The sequence below is a fragment of the Ochotona curzoniae genome, unplaced genomic scaffold, assembly GCF_017591425.1.
Source record: "Ochotona curzoniae isolate NIBS_2020 unplaced genomic scaffold, NIBS_Ocur_1.0 contig_908, whole genome shotgun sequence".
NCBI lineage: Eukaryota > Metazoa > Chordata > Mammalia > Lagomorpha > Ochotonidae > Ochotona > Ochotona curzoniae.
Window position 1 is genome coordinate 6,523,377 of NW_024466607.1, and position 21,078 is coordinate 6,544,454.

The 21,078-nt window shown below is 49.2% G+C and overlaps 1 protein-coding gene and 1 non-coding gene across 2 annotated transcripts in view; both read right to left on the reverse strand.

Annotated features, from left to right (window-relative positions):
• Window positions 1–7,117, reverse strand: part of TMCC1 (transmembrane and coiled-coil domain family 1) — a 130,908-nt gene extending 123,791 nt beyond the window's left edge. The window contains exon 1 of the mRNA XM_040995240.1: window positions 6,993–7,117. The gene's annotated coding sequence lies outside the window, so the exon portion shown is untranslated. The remainder of the gene's footprint in view (window positions 1–6,992) is intronic.
• Window positions 7,118–15,727: 8,610 nt separating this feature from the next.
• LOC121166192 lies at window positions 15,728–15,830 on the reverse strand. The gene has a single exon (XR_005885356.1). It is a non-coding gene; the product is annotated as a U6 spliceosomal RNA (small nuclear RNA).
• Window positions 15,831–21,078: the final 5,248 nt, after the last annotated feature.

Below are 21,078 nucleotides of genomic sequence, written 5' to 3' on the forward strand. Positions count from 1 at the left end.
CCGGCAGGTGTGGGGAAGGCTAAACCAGGAGTTTCATCTAGGTCTCCCACATAGGTGCAGGTTCCCAAGCACTTGGCCATCTTACACTACCTTCCTAGACCCATTAGCAGGACACTGGATTGCTAGTGGAACACCTGGGACTCATATAGGTGTACATAGGGATGTCAAAATTGCAGGTAGCTTAACCTGGTATGCCACAAAGCCAGAACCAGAAATAGTCTCTATACCCAACAGAACCAAACAAAACCTACAAAGTAATATTATTCATAACAGTCAAAAAGTCCACTACAACCACAACAACAGCTAAAACAACCAAATATCCACTAGCTGAAGGATTCTTTAAATGTGGTATTATCTGTACAATGGAATACCATTCAACTGTAAGAATGTCATGAAGGCACATTGCATTGGCTCAGCGGTTAATTCCTTGCCTTGCACAAGCTGGGATCCCATATGGGCACTGGTTCGTGTCCTGGCTGCTTCACTTTCCTTCCAGCTGCCTGCTTGTGGATGGTACAAAGCCTTTGAACCCTACACCTGTGTGGGAGACCCGGAAGAAGCTCCTGGCTTCTGATTGGCTTAGTTTTGGCCATTATGGCCCCTTGAGGAGTGACTCAGTGGACGGAAGATCTTTCTGTTCTCTCTCCTTCTTTCTGTGTATCTGCCTTTTACAATAAAAATCAACAAAATCTTTTTTTTTTTAGATTTATTTTATTTTTATTGGAAAGGCGGATATACAGAGAGGAGGAGAGACAGAGAGGAAGGTCTTCCGTCCGATGATTCACTCCCCAAGTGATCGCAACGGCCGATACTATGCCGATCCGAAGCCAGAAACCAGGAGCCTCTTCTGGGTCTCCCACGCGGGTGCAGGGTCCCAAAGCTTTGGGCCGTCCTCGACTGCTTTCCCAGGCCACAGGCAGGGAGCTGGATGGAAAGCGCGGCTGCCGGGATTACAACCAGTGCCCATATGGGATCCCGGGCGTGCAAGGTGAGGACCTTAACCACTGCACCATTGCGCCGGGCCCAAAATCAACAAAATCTTTTTAAAAAAGTATCATGAAATACTGAAGCCATGGTACAACATGTAAAAATAAAACTGTTAAGTTAGAGAAATCAGAGGCAAAAAGTCCATATATTATATGATCCTATTTATACGAAACATCCCAAATAGGCAGTGTGGTGGCTCCTGGGGGTAGGAGTAGGAACTGCAGAATAATAAAAATATTCTCCACTGACAGCAGTGATGGTTGTACAATATTACGAATGTACTTAAAAGCCACTGAACATTCAAATTTCAGATACATTTTACAAGAATTACACCTCAAATTAAAAACAGATCATTGTTTTCAAATGTTATTTAAACCCCATTATGTAATGGGGTTTCTCATTATGTAATAAACTGCTCCTAAAAAGTCATTCAGGGGCCAGCACTGTGATATGGCCAGTTACAGCACACACTACCTCATGCGGGCCTGGCTGGAATCTGGGCGCTCTGGTTACAACCTAGATCCCTGCTAATGCACCTGGAAGAGACAAGGAAAGCCCACCCACAAGTCTGCGCTCTGCCTCCCACATGGGAGATGTGCTGGTGTTCCAACACTGTGGGCATCTGAGGAGGAAACCAACAGGCAGCAGATTTCTCTCTCAATCTCTCTCCCTCTCCTCTCACTTGGCCTTTCAAATAAATAAATCTAAAAAAAAAAAAAAAAAGCATCATCAAATATACTTTTAAAATGTACTGACATTCTGGGCCCAGCGCGGTGGCCTAGCAGCTAAAGTCCTCACCTTGAACACACCAGGATCCCATATGGGCGCCAGTTCATGTCCTAGCTGCTCCACTTCCCTTTCAGCTCCCTGCTTGTAGCCTGGCAAAGCAGTCCAGGACGGCCCAAAGCTTTGGGACCCTGCACCTGCGTGGGATACCCGGAGGAGGCTCCTGGCTTCGGATCGGCATAGTATCGGCCGTTGCGCTCACTTGGGGAGTGAATCATCGGACAGAAGATCTTCCTCTCTCTCTCCTCCTCCCTGTATATCTGACTTTCCAATGAAAATAAATCTTTAAACACACACACACACACATATATACACATACATACACATACATACACATACATACATTCTGGAAAAGGCAAAACCATAGGGACAGTAAACAGCAATTGCCATAGCCAGAATGAGGAAACAAACAGGTAACACATTTTTAGAGCTGTATTCAGTATACAGAAAGTCCATGAAAACCTACAAAGCTTTAAGTCACAAAGAATAATCATCAATGTTTGCAAATTCTTAAGCAATCAGGAAGGGTTCTTAGCACAGATGCAGACATGACAAAACAATCTCACAATGATATTAACCTCAAGAAGAAGGAAATGAGTAGAATGTACAAGACTAAAGGAGTCGGCCATAAGCTCTACAGTGCAGTTGACACAGCGTCCTGCCGGCGTACAGATGAAAACTCTGAAGCTGTTTGTATACAAACGGTGGAATTAAAACAATTAAGTAAATAGATGGTGGAAGCCAGGTTTCTCCTTGCCAAAGCAGATTACAAACAGATACGGGAAAGCAGGTGAAGAATTTGAATTGTAAGGATCTTTAACTCATGTTTAGCTTAATACAGATGCAGTCACATATGTTGAAACACACAGGTTAATATGCACACATACTTCTCCTTACTGTTTCCCTTAGGGATTCTAGAAGCAGGCCAGGAACACAAGTACACTCAGCACCCAGATCTTGGTGTCTAATACATTCATGAAATAAAAGGAACCAAGGCTCCTTGATTAATTCCAGGACTGCAGCAGAAACGTCAACCGGAGGGCGATACAACAGCAGTGTCCAATACTTCAAGGGTCATGTGGCAAAACTAAGAATTACATCATAGACACGTTTAACCTCCAGGCTGACCTCTGGTAAGATACAACCAAGACTCATGGACAAAGAGAGTGACAGCTGTTCAGCACGGCCACGACAGGAAATGCCACAACGGAAAGACAGGAAACAGGTGGCCAAATTCTTCTTTACAACTTTTCAAAGACGCCCGTGTATGTGAAGCAACGAAGCAAGACTACATTCCAATTCTGTACACACTGACTCAACACCTTATGCGGCAGGTCCCTCCATTAGCAGTGTATCTGGTTCCACATTCCTAACACAGCCATAAGCATTTGCTAATGCAAGAAAGGCCTAACATAAATAGGGGAATTAAATAAACCCTGCACAAAAGCAGGAGTATCAAAAATCTCTGCCACCCCCACTCTCGGACCGGAAACTGATAGTTATTCCTAACAGCACAGGAAGGCCCCGATCCACACACACATCTGCCTTCCTACTCCCACCTTCGGTCAACCCTGTGGACACGTCCTTCAAAGTGCCCGAGCCCTGCACACGTTCACAGACATAAAAGCATGAAAGTATGACTCTACTTTGAGTAATTTAAGTAATTTTTTGCTGCAGACATGTATCTGAAGATGTTTAAAGGCTGAAAAAAAGGTTATGACAATATTTTAGAAGAGTAGTTGGATGAGAAGATTCTACAATGGTTACCAACTGCAAGAGGGGGCCCGTTGTGGTAGCCTTGCAGCTAAAGTCCTCACCTTGCACAATCTGAAATCTGATATGGGAGCTGGTTCTAATCCCAGCAGCCCCACTTCCCGTCCAGGTCCAGCTCCCTCCTTGTGGCCTGGGAAAGTCGTCGTAGAGGACAGCCCAAAACCTTGGGACCCTGCACCCGCGTGGGAGACCTAGAAGCAGCGCCCAGCTCGGCTCCAGCCATTGCAATCACTTGGGAAGTGAATTGGTGGACGAAAGATCTTCCTCTCTGTCTTTCCTCCTCTCTGACTTTCCAATAAAAATAAAAATAAAAATAAAAAAGAACTGCAGGAGGACAATGTGGTGGACAGCAACAAAATGAACGAAGACACAAAGGCAAGAAAACTGTCAGGTGGCGCTGCACCTGCGGCTTTATCTGACCGAACTCTCCCACGTCTCGGGCGAAAACTCAGATCTCTTCTCCTTCGTGAGGCTTTCCCTACGTGACCCATCACCCACTTGCTCACGCGTCACAGCAGGCGATTTCCTTCAGGACAGCGGTCAGCAAACTTTTCCCATAAAAAAGTGAGATGACAACCCTCCAGCCAGGCTGGCCTACTCCGTGTTGTTGTATGGTCTATCAGTTAAGAGCGGTTCCAACTGTTTTTTAATAGGTGGAGGAGGGGGAATTAAAAATCTTGTGACACATGAAAAATATATAAAATCCTAAGAAATTCAAATTTCAGAATCTGAAGTCTCACTGGCACACACACGCACCAATCTCCACAGCACACACCAATCAGAGGCTGGTATATGGAACAGAGGTGGCACAACCCATGAGGTGCAAAACATTTACTCTCTTGTCCTATACCAAAAAAATGATAACCAATTGCTGGTTTATGTTATCTAAAATGATCTGATCTGTCTACTCCTGGCTAAGTAACAAAAAATACTCCTCATTCGCACACACCAAGAATAAACTTAGTAAGGCCAAAGGCTGTGTGTGCTTTGCTCCTGCACTACAGTCCCATACTGAGAAAAATAAACGGAGAGAAAAAAAAAAGGCCTACAAGCCTGGCGCAATAGCCTAGTGGCTAACTCCTCCTCTTGCACGCTCCAGTATCTCATATGAGTGCCAGCCGGCTGCTCCACTTCCCTTCCAGCTCCCTGCTTGTGGCCTGAGAAAGCAGCAGGGGATGGCCCAAGGCCTCAGGACCCTGTACCCACTTGGGAGGTCTGAAAGAAATTCCTGGCTTCTGAAGGGCTCAGTTTTGGTCGTTGTAGCCACTTGGGGAGTGAATCAGCAAAGCGATCTTTCTCTATCTCCTCTCTGTAGTCCTGCCTTTCCAATGAAATAGATAATTTTTTTAAGATTTATTTATTTTTTTTTATTACAAAGTCAGATATACAGAGAGGAGCAGAGACAGAGAGGAAGATTTTCCATCCGATGATTCACTCCCCTAGTGAGCCCAACAGTCGGTGCTGCACCAATCCGAAGCCGGGAACCAGGAACCTCTTCTGGGTCTCCCACGCGGGTGCAGGGTCCCAAAGCCTTGGGCCGTCCTCAACTGCTTTCCCAGGCCACAAGCAGGGAGCTAGATGGGAAATGGGGCTGCCAGGATTAGAACTGGCACCCATATGGGATCCCGGGGCGTTCAAGGCGAGGACTTTAGCCACTAGGCCATGCCGCCAGGCCCAAAATAGGTAAATCTTTAAAAAAGAAAAAAGTAAAAAAGGCCTAACAGGTACCTGATGAATAAATGAATGAATGATTCTTAAATGCCACTGTAAGGAATTTAGGTCCTCAGCCATTACAGACTCAGTGACAGGCCTAAGACAAGGAGACGATGTCCCCAGAAGGACGTAAGAGCATGGGGAACGTAGTAGGGCCCACAGACTAGTCCAGGACACAGGCACCCTTCCTCACACCGCACACTCCAGGTCTTCCCGCTCCTAAGCCTGTCAACCCTGCCGTCAGATTCTCCCAGAAGCCTCACTTCCTGGACACAGAACGCGCACCTTTGTAAACGCTCATGCTCACAACGCATCCCAGATCACGCACGAATCAATTTAATATTTAAATACTTCCAATGCTGTTAATCAGCAATCTATTCTGTCAGCAGCCGAAAACTCTAGAAATTAAAAGGTTACCGCCCACAGACCAGAAGCAGCTTTTAAATCTTTCTATACTAGCCAGAGAGTGGGTGTGCGACTTCCCAAACAATACAAGCCAACTCAGCTGGTGGAGGACAAGGTATTGTGGAACGAAACCCCACGGGCAGGCGTCAACTGTTACACTAGCGAACTACCACCTACTCACAATTCGATTCTCCATCTTCTAATCTACAAACAAAATAAATCCATCTATACACCCACATTCTGGAACAATTTTATGCCACAAAACACTTCCATCCATTCCTCCAAGCTTTGCAACACTTTCTTTGCACAGGTATTCTGAAAGTCAAGGGTTTCATTTACCCAGCTGTTTCCAAAATTTAAGATGCCAGAGAGGAAGCCCTCACCTGCTTTCTGAATCCTGAGTTTGCTCATCCAGGCCTTCCCCAAAGATGCTTATCCTACAGGTAACTGGTAATCTGGTCACACTCAGAGCAACCATTTTGGATTGGAAAAGGGGGGGGGGGTGTCTCATCTTTCTTTTCAAGTGAGGATGAGAAAGCAGTCTGCGCGGGAGGGGTTCACTGTGTCACCAAAGCGAAGAGGGAGCGAGCAGCCCACACCTCAAGGGGGCTGGCTGCGTCCACGAACTCCCGCAACTGGCTTCACCTGGGAATCCTCACCCGCGGCGTTGTCAGGGGGATGACTCAAACCAAGCGCTGGAAGGGCAAGCTAGAAAGCTCCGCTCGGCTGCAGAAAGCAGGGGGGAGGGGGGCGGCGCTCAGGGCCTGGGCCCTGCTCCCCTTCCTGCGAGGGTGGATGAGGGGGCGCCCCGCGACCCACCACCCATCCTCCCCCACTCCAACACCCTCATTAAACGTGCAAAAACTGGCCGCAGGTGGCAAGGGTATGAGGGTTGCTGGACAACTTCGGGGGACGCCAGGGCCGGGGAGGGGCTCGCTGAAGACCCCAGACCGCCAGGAAAGCGCACGCACCCCCAACAGTCGCTCGGGCCTCGGCCCAACTGCTCGCACGCCCCTCCCTCACCTCGGCCCGGGAAGCCGGAGGGCGTTTAGGGTGGGAAGCGAAGCCCAGGGTCACAGTGACAGCAGGAGGAGCAGGGGGCAAGGACGAGGCCCTGCAGGATGCTGGAGGGAAGGGAAGGAGACATCGGAGCCCTAGGCCCCGGGCTTCAGCCTGCACCGGGGGGCCACCGAGGGGCCCTGGAGGCGCCAGGCCGCCAGCGAGGCCGGGCCGGGGCCAGCACCGGGCCACGCTCCCTTCAACCCCTCTCCCGACTCCCCCTCCGGCCCGCAGAGGGGCCCGGCGTCCGGGGCGGGGGACTCACTCACCGGCGAGGAGGGGAGGAGCAGCCGGCGTCTCCGCCAGCGCCGCGGCTCAAGCTCAAGCTCCGGCTCCTGCCGCTGCGGCGGCCGCCGCGCCGGATCCATCCCCCCCCCAAACCACCACCACCACCACCACCCCCCTCCCGACCCTCCCCCCGCGCCGCCGCCGCCGCCGCCGCTTTAACCCCGGCGCGGGAGCACGAACCGGCGCGAGGGGGCGAGAGCGCGCGCGCCGCCGCCACCGTCGCCGCCGCCGCCGGCCGCTGCCGCCCACAGCCCCCGCCCCCAGCCCAGGGCGCACGCGCGGGGCGCGGGGTGAGCGGGCGAGCGGGCGCGCGCCCGGCGCCGCGGGGACGAGCGTCGGGAGGCGTGGCCTCGGCCGCAGTGCTCCCGCCCACGCGCGGCGGCTCGGGCGCGCAGGTGTCGCTGCTCGGCGAGAAGCTCCCCGGGAGTCGGGGTCTTCGGGAATGGTCGCCGTCTGTGGAGATCGGCGCCGCCGGGCAGCGAGCGGATTCCCGGTCACCGCCGCTCTTCTTCCCGCCTTGGGTTGCCGGGCCTTCGTTTGCAGCTCGCAGGCTGTGGAGGGAAGGGCGGCCCGCCTGTTATTATTTTACATCAGGTGTTTCCACCGAAGGCACCCGAACAGCTGGCCTCGTGAAATTTGAGCCCTGGTGGAGACAGGGAAGACCTGAGTGGGGCAGATCAAACACAGTGAAGCTTGGAAGAAATAAAAGCTCGACTGAGAGCTGCTGCGGAGAACCTTGAGGGGGGTTGTTGTCCCGGGACGTGGGGCTGCGAACTGCAATGTTGAGTCCGTGTGGGAGTGGGGAGGATCTTAACCAGTTCTGGCTTGAAAACCCCTGAATGTGGAGTAGACCCCAGTGTGGGAAGAGGTGGGCGCCCAGCAGGTTAGACTTGGTTCGGGTCCTGAAAATGGGGGCACAGCAAGTTAAGCCACAGCCTGGGCAGCCACCATTCCTAATGGCTGGGGTTCCAGGTCTCGGCCACTCCACTTCCAATCCAGCTCCCTGCTAATACGCCTTAGAAGGTTCGAGAAGACGGCCCAAGGTCTGCCACTCAGGTGGGAGATGTGGAGGAAGTGCCAGGGGCTCCTGCCTTTGGCCTGGCCCAGCCTGCACATTGCAACTATTTTAGATTCAACCTGAGGATGGAAGAGCACTCCATCTTCGTTTCAAATAAATACGTCTTGAAGGAAAGAAAAAAAAAGGGGGGGGGCAGGAATTGGGCATTGACCTCAGTGTGAGGAAGCCGCAGAATTTTGTTTGTTTTTCTTCAGCAAGGTTGAGGCGGAGTAACTTGATGGTGTGTGTCATGAAATTAACAGCATGAAGCTTGGTTGAGGCCAGCGCCTCACAGGAAGGCTAATAGAGTGGTGAAAAGGGACGGACTAAGAGTACAATGGACAGAATTTGGTGCATTGGATGAAGACTAAAGCAGGAGTTGGTGGCCAGGTTGGCTCCCGTTTGAGGAAAATGGGGGAAGCCTTTTGACATTTCATTATTTCAGCCCTGAAGGAAGCCCCTGAAAAAAGTAACTCAAAAGAGATGATGAATAGGCCCCGGTGCAGAAGCCTAGTGGCTAAAGTCCTCACCTTACACATGCTGGGATCCTGTATGGGTGCCAGTTCTAATTCCAGCAGCCCCCACTTCCCATCCAGCTTTCTGCTTGTGGTCTGGAAAAGCAATCAAGGATAGCCCAAAGCCTTAGAACCCTGCACCCATGCGGGAGACCTAGAAGAGGTTCCTGGCTCCTAGCTTCAGATTGGCTCAGCTCCGGCCATTGCAGCCACTTGGGAAGTGAATCAATGGATGGAAGATCTTCCTCTCTGTCTCTCCTCCTCTCTGTATCTGCCTTTCCAATACAAATAAATAAATCTTTTTAAAAAAAATTAAAAGTAAAAACCATTTAAAAAGTCCAAAATAGAAAATGGTAACCTGCACGTGTGTACCCTGACAGGCAGCAAGTACTGGTCCCTGCCACTCCTGGGGGAGGCCCGGGTGCAGTCCCAAACCCCGGTGATAGCCTGGCCCAGCCTCATCTGTAACAGACATTCGGAGTGTGAACCAAACTATTTCTCTTTCTTGCTCTGTTCTCTCGCCCTTTCAAATAAATAAAAATAAGTACAAAACTAAAAATTTTTAAGAAAGTGCAATGGCATACTGCTACATTCTCATTAGAACAGCAGAAATGACAAAGGTTGTGGACCCAGCACACATGCATACAGACCTGCTTATCCAAATCCGGTCTGCAAATGAAGACAGTAACGAAGTCACAGTTGCATACCCGATCTTACATGCAAAAAAAAAAAAAAGTAACATGTTCCCCAAGACAGGGTATAAAGTCCTTGGGTGACATTCCCTCTCTGTTTTTGCTATTCTGTAATTTAATGTGTTAGAAAGTTATTAGGGCTAGCTCTGTGGCTCAGCAAACTAACCCTTCCACCTGCAAACACCACATCCCATCTGGGCACCATTTTGTATCCTGGCTGCTCCATTTACCATCCAGCTCTCTGCTTATGCCTGGGAAAGCAGCAGAGGATGGCCCAAGTTCTTGAGCCCCTACACCCATGTGGGAGACCCACAAGAGTCTCCTGGCTCCTGGCTTCCAATTGGCTCAACTCTGGCCATTGTAGCCATTTGGGAAGTGATCCAGCAGAGAGAAGATCTTTTTCTTTGTGACACTCGCAGGTAGAGTGTTAGCTTGTTGAGCTATCAAACTGACCCCTTTAAGATGTGTTTATTTGAAAGGCAGAGCAACGAAAAGGAAGAGAGAAAGTGAGATCATCCATCCACTTCTTCACTCACTAAATGGCGGCAATAGCCAGGTCTGTGTCAGGTCAAAGCCAGCAGCCTGGACCTTTGTCTCCTACATTGGCAGCTGGGGACCCAAGAACTTGAGCCATGCTGCACTGCCTTCCCAGGCACATTAGCAGGAAGCTGACTCAGAACTGGAGCAGCCAGGACTCAAACTGGTACTCCAGTACTCAAGTGGTCGCTGTCCCACAAGACCCACAAAGCCAGCCCTCATATTAAATTAGTTTAAGTAAGGAAGATTATCCCAGGTAATCGGATTGGGCCTGATTCAGTAGTGGATAGTCCTTCAACCCAGAATTGGAGCTTCCCTGAGGAAGAGATTCAGCCTGCGGATGCCATCTTCCTGCCTGCCCTGTGGATTCCATATCTGCCTAGTCAGCAAACTTGTACTGCTGCTCTTGCAAAAGTGAATTCCTTAAAATAAATGTCTCACTGAGTCTCCTGCTGACTCTGCTTCTCTGAATTCTGACTGATACAGACTTTGGTATCGGAAGTAGTTCTAGACTCTAGGAAGAAATCTAGAAAAAAAAAGGAATCTTAACAAGTTTTCTACATTGATCTGGTTTGTTTTTTTATGTTCTGTAATATGATCAAACGTAAAAGCGCTACTGGACAACACAGCAGTCAGAATCCTATCAAGTCCCAGCTGCTCTGCGTGGAATCCAGCTTCCTGCTAATATGCCTGGGAAGGCAGCAGAGCATAATCTAGGGCTTGAGTTTATGTTCTAACACCAGAGACCCAAATGGAGCTCCTGTCTCCTGCCTTTGGTCTGACCCAACCCTGGCTGTGGCAGCCTTTTGGAGAATGAACCAGCAGATGGAAAATTTTTCTGTCACTATACCTTTCAAATAAATAAATGAAACATAATAAAGATACTGCTGATATCACACCCAGTGGTAAAGTTCACTGCATGATAAAGCATTATATATATAATATATATTATAATTACATAATGTATTATAATATATATATATTCATCAAATACTTGCTAGAAACAACATTCTGAGTGACCTTAAAGTGTTTTAGTCAAACTAAGGTATCCCATGATTAAGTTAACAGACACACAGTAGGTTTTTAAAGAAGTTCGTGGAAAGAGACCCAACGTAGTAGCTTAGTACACCTAGCTTGTCATGGTAGCCTAGCTTGCATGGACCGGGATCCCATACGGGCACTGGTCCTAATCGCAGCCACCTCACTTCCTTTCAAGCTCCCTGCTTATGGCCTGGGGAGATAGTGAAAGACAGCTCAGAGCCTTGGAACCCTATGCCCATGTGGGAGATCCAGAAGAAGCTCCTGGCTCTTGGCTTTAGATCGACTCAGCTCTGACCTTTGAAGCCAACTGGGGAGTGAACCAGTGGATGAAAGATCTTTCTCTCTGTTTCTCCTTCTCTCTGTATATATGCTTTTCCAATAAAAATTAAAAGTTCACGGAAAATATATATTATGAAGAACTGTAGGTTTCAAACAAACCCATATTTCTGGGACCAAAATGCCATTTTTAAATTCCATTTTTTGAAAGGTTTATTTGAAAGGCAGATTTACAGAGAGGAGAGACAAATCTGCCATCGGCTGGTTCACTCCCCAAATAGCCACAGAGGCCAGAGCTGAGTCGATCCAAAGCCAGGAGCTTTTTCAGGCCATTAGCAGGGAGCTGAATGGAAAACGGAGTAGCCGGGACATGAACCAGCACCCATATGGGATGCCAGCACTGCAAGCTAAAAATTAGCCTTTTATACTACCTTAATTCCACTTTTCTGTGAATTTTTTTAAAGTATCCTCCTAGAATTAACCATTCCATGCAATGATGGAAGTCCTTAGAATTCTGTGCACACTGATCCAGTGACAGTCAATGGAAGATTTGTGAGTGTACTTTAAAAAAAGAAATGCATTTGAGAGGCAGAAAAAGAGCATGGTCCCATCATCCAGCTCACTCCCCAAATCGGCGGGAACCGAAAGGAAGCCAGAGCTCAACCCAGGTCTTCCAAGTAGGAGATCACATCTCAGCCCGAGATGCACAACCAGGGACCCGAGTGTGTGAGCCACCGAGGATGCCCCCAGGGTCTGAATCAACAGAAAGCTGGAGGCTGACACCAGAGCCAGGTGTTGAACCCAAGGAGTCCAATATGGGACATAGGTGTCCTACCCAGCATTTTAGTTTCATTTTATTTAATGGAAAAGGCAGACAACCAGAGAGAAGGAGATATAGAAAGAAAGATCTTCCATTCAGTGGTTCAATCCCCAAGTGGCCACAACAGCTAGAACTGAGATAATCTGAGGCCAGGCACTTCTTCCAGGTCTCCTACACAGGTGCAGGGTCCCAAGGCTTTGGGCTGTCTTAGCTTTTCCAGGCCACAAGCTGGGAGCTGAAAGAGAAGTGGAGCAGCCAGGACATGAACTGGTACCCAGCACATGCTAGGCAAGGACTTTAGCCAATAGCTACTGGCCCCTTACCCAGCATATTAACCCTAGGCTAAATGCCTTGTTGCAGATGCTCTACGGGGAGACTCAAGTTTCATATGGTTTGCTGTCGTCTCCTCCCACCCTCCACCCCCACACTCTACTATTTTAGTGTTTCTGGACCAGTCATGGTTCCCTCTGATTGATTACCTCATATGTATGGAAAATACAGCACCTCAGTAGATGATCCTCAAAGGTGTCTATACCATCCTTTTCCTCTTCTTTTAAGCATCCTTTAAACTTGATAGTGAACAAGACTGTCAGAATCTTCTTCAGCAATGGTGAACCTTAAAAATATTTCCCTTGCTGAGTTCAAGTCCTGGCTACACCTGCAGCTCCTCCTTCCAGCTTCCAGTTAGTGCAGACTCTGGAGAGCAGCAATGATGGCTCAAGTGGCTGGCGTCCTGCCACTCACATCCAAGACCTCGAGTGAATTCTCATTCCAAGTCTGGTTATTACAGACATTTAGGGGAATCCTGTTTCTTTCTCACTCAGAAGAAAATGTATAAAGAAATATATACAGGTGGGTGTTGTGGTGCAGGTTAGCCCACTGCACAAGAGGCTCACCTCCCAAATAGGAGGACCTGGTTTGAGTCCTTGGTGAGAGTGCTGATGCCAGGCTGGGCACCACGTCTCGAAGATTAGAAGACTGAAGGGGTGCCTGGAAGATCTCAGCCTCATCGCACATCCGCTTGCTCTAAGGCTTCGATTCAACTTGACCCCCAGGTGCTTCAAATGCCTGTTGCAGTTTGAGAATCTGCAACTTGAAAAAATGGGGTGAACATGAGCTTCCATTATTAAAAATCAACAATCTGCATTGACTAAGGAACATTAGCTATGATAACAACAGTGTTGAATAAATGCAAAACTAAAAAACATAAGTTGTTTACTAAAATGAGACAAAACTCGGGCCCCAGGTCGGTAGCCTAGTGGCTAAAGTCCTTGCCTTGCACTCACCGGGATCCCATATGGATACTGGTTCAAGTCCCAGCAGCCCTGCTTCTCATCTAGCTCCCTAACTGTGGCCCAGGAAGGCAGTCGAGGACGGCCCAAAGCTTTGGGATCCTGTACTCGTGTGGGAGACCCAGAGGAGGCTCCTGGCTCCTGCCTTTGGATTGGCTCAGTTCTGGCTATTGCGGCCACTTGGGGAGTGAATCATTGGATGGAGGATCTTCCTCTCTTTCTCTCCTCCTCTCTGTATATCTGACTTTGCATTTAAAATAAATAAATCTCTAAACAAATTAGACACAACCTTCTGCTGTAGTGTTGTAATATCTTCACAGCAATAATCAACCACGTTTCTGAACACTCGTGTGTGTGTGTTCATTTGTTTTTGCTATTTCTATCACTTAGCTAATATGGGTAAATGTAAAGACCGTAGCTTCACAATATTAAGCATAGTGGAAACTAGCTAGGGTCTAGAATAACCCAAAGAGGCTGTAACATTTTGTAATCATGATCGATGGGAGCCAGGAAGCAGTAAAACCATCACAATTGCATTTCCATGAACGTCAGGCGTTATATAGAAAATGAGCGCGTGCCGGAGCCTGCCTTCCTAGCCATCGCACCAGCTGCTCTTTCTCACCTCAGGTGCTTTCTCTCCAAAAGCCAACCTTTCACCTTTCTCACCTCAGGTGAAACGTTGTTTCCTCAGGGAGACCTTCCTTGACCCCACTGGCTAAGTCAGCTCTTCCCCAACACACTCTTACAACATGCAACTTCCCCTTTCTTAGCTCAGCACACATAACTTCCCCCAAAACATCTTCTGCCTTCTCCTTGGGTCCAGGGCAACCGAAAGAGATAGAGAGGTGGGGTGGGGAGAGGGGAGCGGAGCTTCCATTCCTGGTTTACTCCCCACATGGCCATAACAGCCACATGGCCAAGCCAGAGCCAGGAGTCAGAAATGCTACTGTCTTCATCTCCCGCGTGGGTGGTAGCAGCCCAACTAGTGGGCTAGCCTCTGCTGCCCTTCCAGCTGCAAGCACAGGAAGCTGGAGTAGCTGAGACCCAAAATGGCACCTTGATATGTGGCAGCTTAATGCACTGTGCCACAACGGTCCACCTGTGGTTCTGAACTCACTGACCCTGAGTGTATTGTTAAAGCTTAACAAATACTAACCATTGTAAAATCATAAGTGAATGGTGACCTTCTTATTATTAAGTAAAGTAGTAATAGTGCTTTGTTTTGTTTTTTAATTTGTATCACCCTTTTCTCTTTTTTTAGCTCATTTTACCTCCATTGTCCTGCGTGAAACTCCAAAGACCCAGAGCTACCCAGTTGGCTCCCTTGGGCCTGCAGACTCACATACAGTCGCATGTGCTTTAGGGCCCAGCATGGCCTGTTCCTCTGTGTGTTGACACACGTACGTCCTCATTTCTCTGTGCCCCACGTCCTTCAGTTGCACTCACGTGGTGGGTACACTGAGAGAGAGCTGTCAGTATATACTTGTAGAGGACTCGGGATGACTGGGACCTAACAAATGGTAGCTGTTATGACAGGAGTACCAGACAGATCTAGCAAGTTTTCAGGCCACTGTGAGGAATGCAGTGTCCTGGGATATGCCTTGGGCCTAGGACGGCTGCTAGGGGCTGGGGGTGGGCTCAGGGTCTCTTCTTCCTGGTCCAGCTGCTTCCTGTCGTGCACCCTGGACGGCAGCAGCTTACTCCAGTACCTGGATTCCTGCTGCTCATGGGGGATTGAGTTTCCGACTTGGGTCTGGCCCAGCCCTGGCCACTGCAGGAACTTGTGGAGCCAGTCAGCAGGTGAATGTCTCTGGGTTGTTCCGTCTTTCTCTCTGATTCACAAATAAACAAGGAGACTAGATTCCCCACTATTTTGTTGAGTGCAAGAAGCCAGACACCAAGGGCCATGTATATGTTATTCCATTGGCATGAGGTTCAAGGACAGATGAGGACAGAGTGGAACTGCAAGGTAGGGTGAGCACAGACTGGGAAGGGACGCGTACGGCTGTTCAGGGTTCTGCATTCTGTCCTGCTTGCGGTTTCACGGGTAAGTTTGTACATGCAAGTGTGGTCTTAGGATTTGTGCACTTTGCTGTGTGGTTTTTAGCTCATTTTATAGTTTTTCCAGATCAATTCGTTTGAAAAAGCAGAGTTAGAAATAGGAAGAGACAAGACCTGTTGTGATAGCCTAGTGGCAAAAGTCCTTGCTTTGCATGTGTCGGGATCCCATATGGACGCCAGTTCATATCTCAGCTACTCCTCTTCCCATCCAGCTCCCTGATTGTGGCCTGGGAAAGCAGCCAAGGACGGCCCAAACATTTAGGACCCTGTACTTGCATGGGAGACCTAGAAGAGGCTCCTGGTTCCTGGCTTCAGATCAGCTCAGCTCTGGCCCTTGTGACCACTTGGGGAGTGAATCATCAGGAGGAAGATCTTCCTTTCTGTATATTTGACTTTCCGATAAAAATCTAATAAATGTTTCGAAAAAAAATATGGAACACTTCTTGAATTTGTGTGTCATGCGCAGGGGCCATGTCTGTCTTCTTTGTATCTTTCCAATTTTAGTATACATGCTGCCGAAGTGAGCGCAGTTTTTATTTCTTGTTTTTGTGACCGCTCCTCTTGCTTGATTTTCTTTCTTTAACTAAGAATTAATTTTAAATGGGAGGAAAAGAGACGGCAGAGAGCTACTGACCCCAAAGGTTCTGATGGTCCTGGTGGATTGGGGCTGGAACCAGAAATGAAGGATTTAGTCCCTCCAGGTCTCCCACGTGCACAGCAAGAACCCAAACAGCTGGGATTTAAATCTGGATTCCATCTCCAGCAGCTTCACACTCTTGGGACCTCTCACTAATTATTTTACTTTTCCAGCTGGCAAGTAATTTTCAAGTTCACTGAATATTTTCAAGAAAAGTCAGAGAGCTCCTATTGGGCCATTTCTGACCCAGTGCCACATGTATTCAGTGGTCCGTCGTTCTGTGTTTTTCCAGATCATTTTAGAGTGTGTTGCATGCACCCCTCCCCTTTGCCCTTCCCGGGTCTCATGATGCAACACAGTGTATTTAACAAAGTTAGTCATTTTAACACTGATAACTAAACTTTCTAGCAGATGGCTCATATTCCAGTGCTGCAGCTGGCTGGTCGCTTGCTCGTCTCGGAGTCCCTCAGATCTGGGAAAACTTATAGGAGGAGGCGGTACTTTGGACTATACCTTAAAAGACGAGCAGAGGGGGCCGACACCAAGGCGTAGTGCGTTAGACCTCCACCTGCGATTCTGGCACGCCATATGGGTGCTGGTTCATAACTCAGCTGTTTTATTTCCAATCCAGCTCCCCAGTAATGCACTTAGGAAAGCAACAAAAGACGCCCCAAATGTTTGGATCCCTGCACCCCTGTGCCAGAGTCAAAAGAGGTTCCTGGCTTCAGACCAACCCAGCTCCAGTCATTGCAGCCATCTGGGGAGCAAACGAGTGAATGGAAGTTCTCTCTTTCCCTGCCTCTCTTCCTCTCTACAACTCTACCTTTCAAATAAATAAATAAATATCTTAAAACACACACACACACACACACACACACACACACACACACACACACACACACATTAGTTTTCCAGGTAGCCAAGTAAAAGAAACACAGGCAAACCTCAGGCTAATACATGAATTTTAATTTAAAAATAAGTACGTGTGTGAACAGTTTTTCAGACAAAGCCTTTATAAAGGGGTGGGTCCTTAGGGATTCCATACAAATACAACACCCACACACACACACGAAAAAACTGCAGTCCATAGGGGAGTGATTGTCCCCCAACTCCTCTGGTGGACGCCCTGGAAGGGCCTGCTGGTCTCACATGGCCTGTGACTGTCCATGAGATAAGTGCTGTGATGAGGGTTGGAGAACGGGGCAGGCAGTGCAGCCCAGATAACCCCGTCCTCCCAGTCCTCCGCCCTGGCGGCCCCTGCTATACAAGGGGAAGGCTGAGCTAGATAATTCCAGAAATGCTGACCAGCCTGGGACCCCAAGGCCATCGGTCTGGTCTCGGCCCCTCCTAGGGGACCCTGTCCTTAGGCCTGGTGCTTTGTCCTTTCACTCCCAGCTCCAGTCTCTGGGGGTGCCAGGAGCTGCCAGCCAGTGATGCGATGTGACCTGGCGGCTCCCGGTGTTTTTAGGCCTCTGCACTCACCCTGCCCCTGGGTTGGCTGCAGATTAGAGGAAAAACAAAACAAATGACCTCTGCTTGGCCTGACAACACCACCAAAGGGAAGGAAAAACAGAAAAAACAACGATTACAACAACAAAACGGCCTTGGATTTATCTTCGCTGTCTCTTCGCTCTGGAGGGTAGGGGCAAGGCCAGGACCCAGGAGGGGCCCTCCTGCTGACCTGCCCCCACCCTGCAGTGGCTGCATCCTCTGTGTCTGTGGGTGCTGGGGGTGGGAGAGGGCAGGGGTAGAACCAACTCTGTCTGCCCCAAACCAACACAGGCTTTCTGTCACCGTCCCCACACACTGCAGTCCCCACCATCTCCACAGTTCGCAGGCTGTATCAGGCATTGGAAGCCACCCTGACCTAAAACATCCACAAAATATGCCTGGGTTATATGCAAACACCATAGCATTTTCTGCAAGGAGCTTTGCTATCTATTGAAGATCCTGGAACTAACTCAGCCCCTGTGGCCAGCAAGGGGCAGTGGTGCTCCATTTGGGACCCTGAATCACCTCCTATCTGCTCTCACCAATTGTACCCAGATGAGAAGCCCTCTCCTGTCCTGGCTCAGTTTCCCAGACACCCTGTGAGAGGGCCACTTGGCAACCACCTTTCATTCTGTAAGGAGCACTCCTGCCCCAGGCCCTGCAGCCCACTCCTCCCCAGATCCCAGGCAACCACGGTGAAGACAAGTTGAGGTTTAGACAGAGGATGGGGTCACCTGCCTAGGGCCAGAAGCCACTGCTGGGGGCCCACATACAGGTGCCCTGGATTGCACAGAACACGCTCAGTCTCCATAAAGACTGACACCCTGCCAGGTGATCAAAGCCCCTCAGCCCAGCTCTGCACTGCCCCTGCAGAGGGAGCCTGCTGGCCCAGGTGGTTAGTGAAGAACCCAGGGTGGCTGGGCACCTCTCAGCCAGCCTGCTCACCCCTTTCTGACCTGCTGGCTCTCAGGGGCTTCCCTTCCCCTCCCTGGGGGGTTGCCCAAGGGCTAAGTCCCCCTGCAGGAGTCCAAGTTAGCCCCAAGCAGGCTGGAGTCTGCACAGCCTGCTGAGTGCCCAGAGGCTGGAAGCCCATCCAGCAGAGACAGCCACTGGGAGCCACCCTAAATCACTGCTAAATCCTTCTTGCGAAATTTTTATTTCAGTTGTTGCATTTTCAATTTTAAAATTTCTATTTTACTCCTTTCTTCGAAAAAAGAAAAGTTATCTTTTTTTTTTTTATAGATAACAACACTGTCCTCATACTTCTCTCCATTTCCGTGGGACATTTCCTTAATTTCTTTGATGACATTTACAATGGCTTATGGAAGTCTTTATCTGGTGTGTCCAACTCGGCCAGACTTAGGGCCACGTTGATCTCATCTGCTTTCTTTCCCCTGTGCAGCATACTTCTTCTTCTCCCTTTGTTTCCCCCCTGATCATACTTTCCTGGTTTTTTGTTTGTTTGTTTGTTTGTTTTTGTGGCAGAACATTCAACATGTTCAACGACACCACGGTTGGCAATTCTGAAAATCAGCTGTCGCCTCCCCAGTGCTTCTCCGTAATCGTTGTATCCGTGTCTGTTGTGTGACTTTCCTGAAGGAATCCTGGGGAGTCTGCTGCTTTTCAACCCTCTGCCTGGTTGGCTTAGCGGTCAGCTGCTGGTTGGACAGCGGTTTCTTTGAGGGCCATGGACTGGATGTGATCTCTGCATCTCTGGGCGGTTAACCTTGGCCTCCACTTCCTGCTTGAGTGGACCTCAGTCAGACTTCTCAAGTACTTCCCAGGCAAGCGCCTTGCTCTGCTCCTGTGCGTGGACGTCTAGGTCCCCAAGAATACCTTGGCCCTTTTCAAAGCTCCAGCTTATATTTTTGAACTGTTTTGACTGCCTACCCATTCTCCCTGTCTGCTATTTTCTCAGGAGAGTGCCACGGGAGGCAATGGCTGCATCTGTTTTTTTTTCTAGAAACCCCCAGGGAGAAGTCTGTCCATCATGCTTGGGCTCAGTCGGTTCAACCAGAAGAAGGTTCTGGAATGGGGATTTCCAGGGAAACCCCTGCTGGGTCAAACAAGGAGGACTTTTAGAGAGTTCCTCTTTCTTCACGCCCCAAATGGTTCCATCAGCTCAAGCTGAGTTGATCCAAAACCAGGCACTTCACTGCTTTCCCAGGCCGCAAGCGGGGAGCTGGATGGAAGTGGAGCAGCCAGGATACAAGCCGGCACCCATATATGGGATCCTGACGCATGCAGGCGAGCTAGCTGAGCCATCATTTCAAGCCCAAATAAAACAAATCTTCAAAAAAAAAAGCCCAAAATATGAATGAAGGGCGGTTGTCAGCTTAGTGGTTAGAAGCTATTTGGGATTCCCGCATGTCATATCAGAGTACCTGGGCTTGAACCTGGTCCCACTCTTGATTTCAGCTTATGTATACCCTGGCAGACAGCCAGCAAAGGTACAAGTGGCTGGGTCCCTGCCACCCACATAGCAGACTCCGATTCAGCCTGGGGGCTGGCACAATGGTTCAGTTGCCTGCAAGCCCCGACATTCTGTATAGATGTCAATTCATGTCCCGGCTACTCCACTTCCCATCCGGCTCCCTGCCTTGGGACCCTGCACCACATGGGAGACTCAGAGGAGGTTCCTGGCTCCTGCCTTCTCATTGGCTCACTTCTGGTCATTGCAGCCATTTGGGAAGTGAACCAGTAAATGGAGGGTCTTTCTCTCTCTAGAAGTGCTTCCTAAGAAAAATAAATAAATCTCTGGCCGGCACTATGGCCTAGTGGCTAAAGTCCTCACCTTGCACATGCAGGGATCCCATTTGGGCGCTTATTCTAATCCTGGCAGCCCTGCTTCCCATCCAGCTCCCTGTTTGTGGCCTGGGAAAGCAGTTGAGGACAGCCCAAAGCCTTGGGACTCTGTACCCATGTGGGAGACCCGAAGGAAGTTTCTGGCTCCTGGCTTCAGATCGGCTCAGCTCTGGCTGTTTTAGCCATTTGGAGAATGAATCAACAGATGGAAAAGCTCTCTGTCTGTCCTTTTTTCTGTATATCGGCTTTTCCAATAAAAATAAATAAATCTTAATAATAAAACCCCAATAAACAGATTCAGTCTGGTGCAGGTCTGGCTTTCCACTTGAAGAGTGGAGCAGTAGATGGGAGGGAGGGGGCTCTCAGCTGTTTGCTTCTCAAATAACCGAAACACCTGTGAGTGTGTGTACATTATACACACAAGCACTTGAGTCTGAGTGTACACATGAGTGACGTGTGTGTGCCTGTGTGGGCACCTGGGCAGGTCTGGTGAGGCAGGGTCTTGGTCAGCCACAGCTGGCAGAGAAGGTCCCTGCCCTTGGATGCCTAGGGCAGAAGCCCCAAGGTAGGGGAGTTCAGCTGCTTTGCGCCAATGCCTTCAGGGCTCCTGGCCCCCTGATGTCTGGTCCACTCTTGGGAGGCAGGGCAAGACTCACCCATTCTGGTCACCTGCCTGTGACCTCATCTCTCCCCAGAGTTAACACAAAAATCTTGTGAGATTTGTTTTTGGACACGGATGGACCTGGAAGACCTTAAGTTAAACACAATATACCAGGCGTGGAAAGACAAATAAAGCATGATCTCACCTAGGCGTGGAATCTATAAAAAGCTGAGCTCATCTAA